This window comes from Sinocyclocheilus rhinocerous, unplaced genomic scaffold, assembly GCF_001515625.1.
Source record: "Sinocyclocheilus rhinocerous isolate Xijiao unplaced genomic scaffold, SAMN03320098_v1.1 scaffold1456, whole genome shotgun sequence".
Lineage (NCBI taxonomy): Eukaryota > Metazoa > Chordata > Actinopteri > Cypriniformes > Cyprinidae > Sinocyclocheilus > Sinocyclocheilus rhinocerous.
Genome location: NW_015630970.1, coordinates 285,597 through 292,411, shown reverse-complemented (window position 1 = coordinate 292,411; position 6,815 = coordinate 285,597). Strand labels below are relative to the sequence as shown.

General features: G+C 34.7%; 1 protein-coding gene and 1 long non-coding RNA gene across 2 annotated transcripts in view; both read right to left on the bottom strand.

Annotated features, from left to right (window-relative positions):
- Nucleotides 1-5,203, bottom strand: part of LOC107740755 (uncharacterized) — a 24,882-nt gene extending 19,679 nt beyond the window's left edge. Inside the window, exon 1 of the long non-coding RNA XR_001640119.1 lies at nt 5,104-5,203. This is a non-coding gene — a long non-coding RNA (uncharacterized LOC107740755). The remainder of the gene's footprint in view (nt 1-5,103) is intronic.
- Nucleotides 1-6,815, bottom strand: part of LOC107740767 (macrophage mannose receptor 1) — a 50,579-nt gene that overhangs the window by 28,001 nt on the left and 15,763 nt on the right. The gene's annotated exons all lie outside the window — the stretch shown is intronic.

The window sequence follows — 6,815 nt, the reverse complement described above, 5'->3', positions numbered from 1 at the left end:
ACGCGGAATCGGTTGTCGTCCACTATGACACACTACACGTGCTGAAACGATGGAATCTTGCGTCCCGACGCCCATTGTTGTTTACGAATCCCCACGACACCCTGCGTCAAGCAAATCGTGGCAAAATCGGGCTAAAATCTTGTAGTCTGAACCAGGCATAAATGAAAGTATCATTCAGCCGGTCAGTGTTCTGTCATGAGATCTCACTATATTGTTTGCGATTGTGATCGCTGAATAATTACACTTACTCAATCACTGTTGTTTTAATAGAGAAATAGACTATTGCAATTATGGAATTAGTGGAATTACTAGGAATTTCACTGTTATAATATTTTTCGTTTGTTTTAGCTGTTTTCATAATGTAGAGAGAGATTGCATAAGTCTTTGGTGTTGATTTATATAATAAAAAGCCTATAATAAATCAGTACACTAGATGAGGTAAAATACACCATGTATGTGTCCACATTCTATTGATTTGTGCTTACTGGAGAAAGTGCAATACCGGAAATGCAAAAGCAAATTTTTCAAATGACAACAATCATTACGATTATAATTTTGAGGAAAAAAAATAATTTTTATCAGTTTAACCATTATACAGAATGACGAAAATGTGACTAATATTTAATTGACTGAAAAACCTGACTAAAATGCTGATACATTTCATTGAATAAACAAAAACAGGAAAATTTTGTCTAAATATGATAACTAAAATGTACATTTGAGTAAGACTAAGACTAAATTAAAAATGGCTGCCAAAATTAATACTGCTGTACGGTTAATTAATAACAATCTTATTGAAACATTGCTGAAGCGCTTCTGCTATAGTTCGCCAGCATTTTTCTTTCTTTGTTCTGTCGTGGTAGTCCCTCGATGACACATCATACAGGCAGGAGTACTGTTGCCACAGCTCCACGAACCTTTCCTCCATCTCATAATTCCACCTAGCAGCACCATCATCTCTCTTTCGTTTCGCCATGTTTGAAACCTGTGTATGAAAGAGCTTCTGTGCTGATATTGGTCAACATCACCAATGTGACAGAACTCGTCGTGGATGACAATTAAAAATGGCTGCCAAAATTAATACTGCTGTACGGTTAATTAATAACAATCTTATTGCTAAAATGTCACGTTTTCTTAGACTAAAACTAGACTAAAATACTTCAGGTTTTCTTGGACTAAAACTAGACTAAAATGTTGAGACTTTTAGTCGACTAAAAATTGACTAAAACTAAGTAGGATAAGGTTGACTAAATATGATAAAAACTAACAAGGACATTTTAGCCCGGGACTAAGACTAAGACTAAAATGAAAATAGCTGACAAAATTAACACTATCACTATAAAAGAATTGAAGGATGCAATTATGTCTGGGGCAAATACTACACTGGGGAGAGATAGGGTGTTTTATGAGTTAATTAAACAACTGGATGATATTGTACTTGGTGAAATCTTAGCTTTGTTTAATACAGTATGGGAAGAGGGTAATTTGCCCAAGGAATGGAAACATGCCGTTGTGATCCCAATATTAAAGCCAGGTAAAGAGGCATCTGATCCTAGCTCATATCGTCCAATAGCGCTCACGGCAGTGCTTTGTAAGATTATGGAGAGGATGGTAACAAATAGATTAGTATATTTTTTTAGAAACTAAAGGACTCTTTGTTGATGTTCAGAATGGTTTTAGGAATTGAAGGTCTACAATGGAATCAGTTGCAGTGTTGGATCAGGATATTAAAAGAGCATTTAGCAATAAGGAAGTAGTAGATAGTGTTTTCCTGGATATTGAGAAAGCATGTATCAGTCCAGTGTTATTTAATATAATGATTGATGATATCTTTGGTAGAATAGAGAGAGGATTTGGGCTTTCTTTATTTGCAGATGATGGAGCCATTTAGAAAAGAGGGCGTAATGTAGGGTTTGTTTTAAAACAGATTCAAAGAATGTTAGTGTTGGTGGAGGAATGGGAGAATACATGGGGATTTAAAATTTCGGCATCTAAGACAAAATTTATGATATTAGGTTTTAAAAGAAAGTTACCTAATATAGGGCTGTATTTGTATGGGTCTCCATTGGAGAAGGTAATGGCTTTTAAATTTTGGGGTGTTTGGTTTGAAAAACGTATGACTTGAGCTGTACATGTAGGTAAGATTGTGGAGAGGTGTGAAAAAGTTTTGAATGTTATGAGAAGTCTAGCTGGATGTGAGGGAGACGTTATTACTAATTTATCAGGCCATGATCAGGTCCATTATTGATTATGGGTCCTTTGAACATTATATGGATCTGCTATTAAAACTGTTTTGGATAGGTTAGATGTAGTGCAAACAAGGGCTTTGAGGATTTGTTGTGGGGCCTTCAGAACTTCCCCAGTTTCAGCTTTGCTTATTGAAATGGGAGAAATGCCCTTATGGTTAGGGCGTATTAAATTAGGACTACAGTAATGGGTAAAACTTAGTGGATGTAATTATACGTATCCAGCAAGGAGTCTTTTGCAAGAGTTTGTTGGAAGTAGGAAATGTACATTTTTTTTGTTAATGTAAATCAATGGGCTAGGAAGATGGGATTGGAACAGGGAGGTATTGCAGAGCATATTGGATGGTTACCTATGCCATATTGGGTGATGCCTGAGTTGAAAATTTAGTTTGCTTTTCTTCAGGAAAAAGATAAGTTGGAGGTGATACCAAGAATAGTGGTATATCTTAATTCAATTAATCAGAGTAGTATAATCATTTTTACAGATGGGTCTAGAGATCCAGTTAAAGGGAGAGCTGGGTTTGGGGTGTATGTGGAGAAACTAGGGTTGGAAATTGGTCAACGTATTTCGAATGGAAGCTCTGTTCTTACTGCTGAGTTAATGGCAATTTTATGGGCTTTATGGTGGATTGAAGAAGCCAGACCGAGAGAAGATTTTATCTGTTCTGACTCTGCAGCAGCTCTGGAACCTTTAAGAGCAGGGAAATCTAAAGTTCGATCTGATATTGTAAATTGCATCTTGAGTGTGTTTTTTAGAGTTGGGTTTGCTTGCAATATCACTTTCTGTTGGGTGCCTGGGCATGCTGGGGTGATAGGGAATGAGCAGGCAGATTATATAGCGAAGGAGAGCTTAGGAAGAGAAATAGATATCCATGTATCCTTGGGGAGGGTGGAACTGAGGGAAAGAGTTAAAGAGGGCTTAATAAAAGAATGGCAGAGAGGATGGGAAAAGGAAATCAAGGGTAGACATTATTTTTCTATTCAACCTAAAGTTAGGAAAATATGTTTTTGTACTTGTCCATCCCGTAGGGACTCTTAAACTGTGTAGATTGAGGTTGGGGCACTGTGGGTTAAATTATTTGTTGTACATTGTAGGAAAGCATATTTCTGGATTATGTGAATGTGGGAATATGGAAACAGTAGGGCATGTTTTCTTGGAATGTAGGAAGTATACTGTAGAAATAAAAGCACTTTTTGATAAATTGGCAGAACTTTGAGTTGAAGTGTTTTCTGTTACTTCTTTGTTTGGACACAGTGATAAGCATAAACTGATCTCTGATGCAGTTCTTCAGTTCTTGCATAATACAGGACTGTATATACGAATTTAGTTCAAACTTTGACCTGTGGAGGGCAGTAATATGCCCAGTAGCGTCTACACTGCCAGAAAGATATAAGAAGAAGAAATAACAGTGCATGCTCCGACGTCACAAGCCAAAATCTCAGTTTTCGCTGTCTACACGATAACACTGCAACCAGAGTTTTTGAAAATCTTCACCCTGTCAGGAGTTTTCAAAAATGTTCGGTTTCGGTGACCTGGGGCAGCGTTTGCGTGTAGACAAACGGCTAAACCGCATAGAAAAAGCTGCGGTTTTGAAAATAACCGCGTTCGTGTGGACAGGGCCCAAGACTATGTGCCATATTTCTAGAGAGAAGAGCGGCACCACCCTAGGAGGGATGAAGACCCTATTTTATATTTTTTATAGGTTTAAAGGGGTCACGACAAAAAAAAGTTTGAGAACCACTGATCTACTGTCAGTAAATGAGTGACATTGATTGTGTGACTCCTTGTAGAGATGGTCAGATGTTCTTCCACTGAAACTAAAAATGCTGTTTGGATCATCAGGTTTAGTTCATGAGGCTCCAGTGCTGACATTTAATATGTAATAATTTATTAAATTAAAAAAGAATGCCAAATGTCAAAATGTTTTACTGGTGGTGCCAGACTTTTGTTTTATTTTATCATTTTTAATGGGTGTAAATATACCATATGCTATTATATAACTGAAGCTGTTCTCCTCTTTTTTTTATTTATTCCACTTTTGTGCTTGTGTTCCACTTTATCGTGCAGTTATGCATTAGTTTTAATAGAATGCACTACAAAAATGTGTTTAAAGTGAATAACAAATGCATTGTCATATGTGTGCTTCATGTTTTTGAGCACCAAATGGCAGCACCATGATTTACATTCTGAGTTATTGTTCATTGACTCATTTAACCAAGGAGAACAAATTGAGGTAATAATTCAGGCTACTATTAATAGACAGTATGCTGCTGTTTGTAGTTGTTTGATTGCAAAGTTTCTAGATTAAATTATAAATTAAATTATATCTTATTATATACAGGATACAAAGACCAGTCAATATTCTGGTAAGCAACTTAGATATGAATAAGTAAAATAACTTGTAGGTAAAAAAAAAAAACAGTAAGGTAATATGAAGTAATAAAAAAATTTAAATAAAAAAACAACAACAAGGCAGTGAGTATTCAAACATACAAATAACTATTAATTATGATTTGTCAGTACTATTGTACAGTACTATGTCAGTATTATGATTTGTAATTATATTAATATTATTATTAATTATTGTTATATTTTATTAGGTTTTTTTCTGTACTTCAGTTCAGGTATACTTTTTTTTTTTTTTTTGCGTAGCACTTTTCACAAAACACATTGTTGCAAAGCAGCTTCCAAAAAATAAAGTTTATACATTTAGGAGTAGTTTGGTGGTGGTGACTTTGTCAAGGTGATGTACAGCATATGACAGAAATGTAATGTAAAAATCATGCAGTTAGTTAATGACATGTATCCAAACAGAAGCGGTGAACACTATTAACAGAAATGATTATATGTTGTGACAAAATTATAGTAATGTAAGGTAAATTTGGTAGTTCTATATGTTGGTTCAGGGTTGGCATCATCTGAGGTCCTCTGAGGGGTTGGCATCATCTCTTCTCAGGTGTTCGGTCATCTCAGATCTTCATAAGAGTTGGATCCAGACTGAAGCTGTGCAATCTCTAGTTACCTCGGGATGCCCATCCCGTGGCAGAAACAGAAATACCTATCCTAGGTACTACCAAAAATCCCAAATTTAAGGAGCGTGATTATAGCGTGATAGAAGACTGTTTAAGTATGTAGGAGCTAAACCATTTAGGGCCTTATAAATAAGTAGCAATATTTTGTAACTGATATGGAACTTAATAGGTAGCCAGTGTAGAAATTGTAAAATTGGGGTAATAGGGTCATATTTTCTTGACCTGGTAATAGGGGTGTGCGATATATATAATCTAAAATAATATTGTGATTGTTGTTTTAACAATATTCAATCTGAAATTATCAAGTATATTGCAAAAAAACAAAAACACACCAGTTTGCACTACATGATGTTGGTTAAACTAGTTCACACTTTCACTGCCTGATTTAGTCTATTAAAATACATTTAGAGTTCCCTAGAATTCAAGATAAAAAAAATCCCCCGTAGGACTGTCTTTTATACTTATATCATCTGATAGAGAATATCATACGAAGGGTGACATTTTTTTATCCAAATATCAGCACGATTGCAAATGTGATATTGATTTTATAAAACAGCTCAATAAACCAGAAGTTAATATTAAGTGACTTACATTTTAGACACAACAGTCCCTGTTTTTGCTGTATTTCACCAACAAAATTAGTTCTAAACAAAGCCACAGCAGCACTGTTTTGTGCCTCCGAGCAACACACAGCGGTGTTTCCTTACTGAATGAATCAGGCATTTGAACGAATAGTTAAATGAATGACTCAATGACTTACTCATGCAGTCACCTGCCACCACCTATTGGTGATTTAAATTTTATATTTAAAGTATATATTTCCTCTCTCTTTTTCAAAATAATTTCAATTATCAGTATTCAACATTTTGTTTTTGAAACATCAAAATATTATTTATTTTCATTCTTTTCAGTTAAATGCATTCATGTTCTGCATTAAACATTTGGTGTAAATGCATCTAAATGCCACTTCAGATGCAGCTTCTGTGCCACCTCTACATTGCAATGACAAATTTTGTTGATACTGATTTCATTTGATTAGTAACAACTCTATAGTGTCTTACTATTTGAGTTTCATCAGCATAAAAATGGAAACTAATCCCATATTTTCAGCCTGGTCTCATGTTTATACGTAGGTATTAATACGTAACATTTACAAGCACAAAACGTACACTTTTGTACGTTTTTATTAATGCTAAAACGTACAATTTAGTCGTATTTCAATGTTTAAAGCGTACAAATCGCTACGTATTTTTAGCTAAAAAACGTAAAAATATTTACGTATCTTTTATATCATTAAGATATTCGTATCAATGCATTTTTATCATTTTATCAATAAGCGATTTAGATTTTTAGACCCCTTAACCTACCCCCAAACCTAAACCTACCCATATAGTAGCGATATATAAAGGATATAAAACGCAAATGACCGAAATATGCAGGAAAATAACCATTTTAGTAACAATATAGCATTAAAATATGTTTATAGTCGCTAATTCCACTCCTACCTATAAACCTAAACATTTCTGTACAGTATAA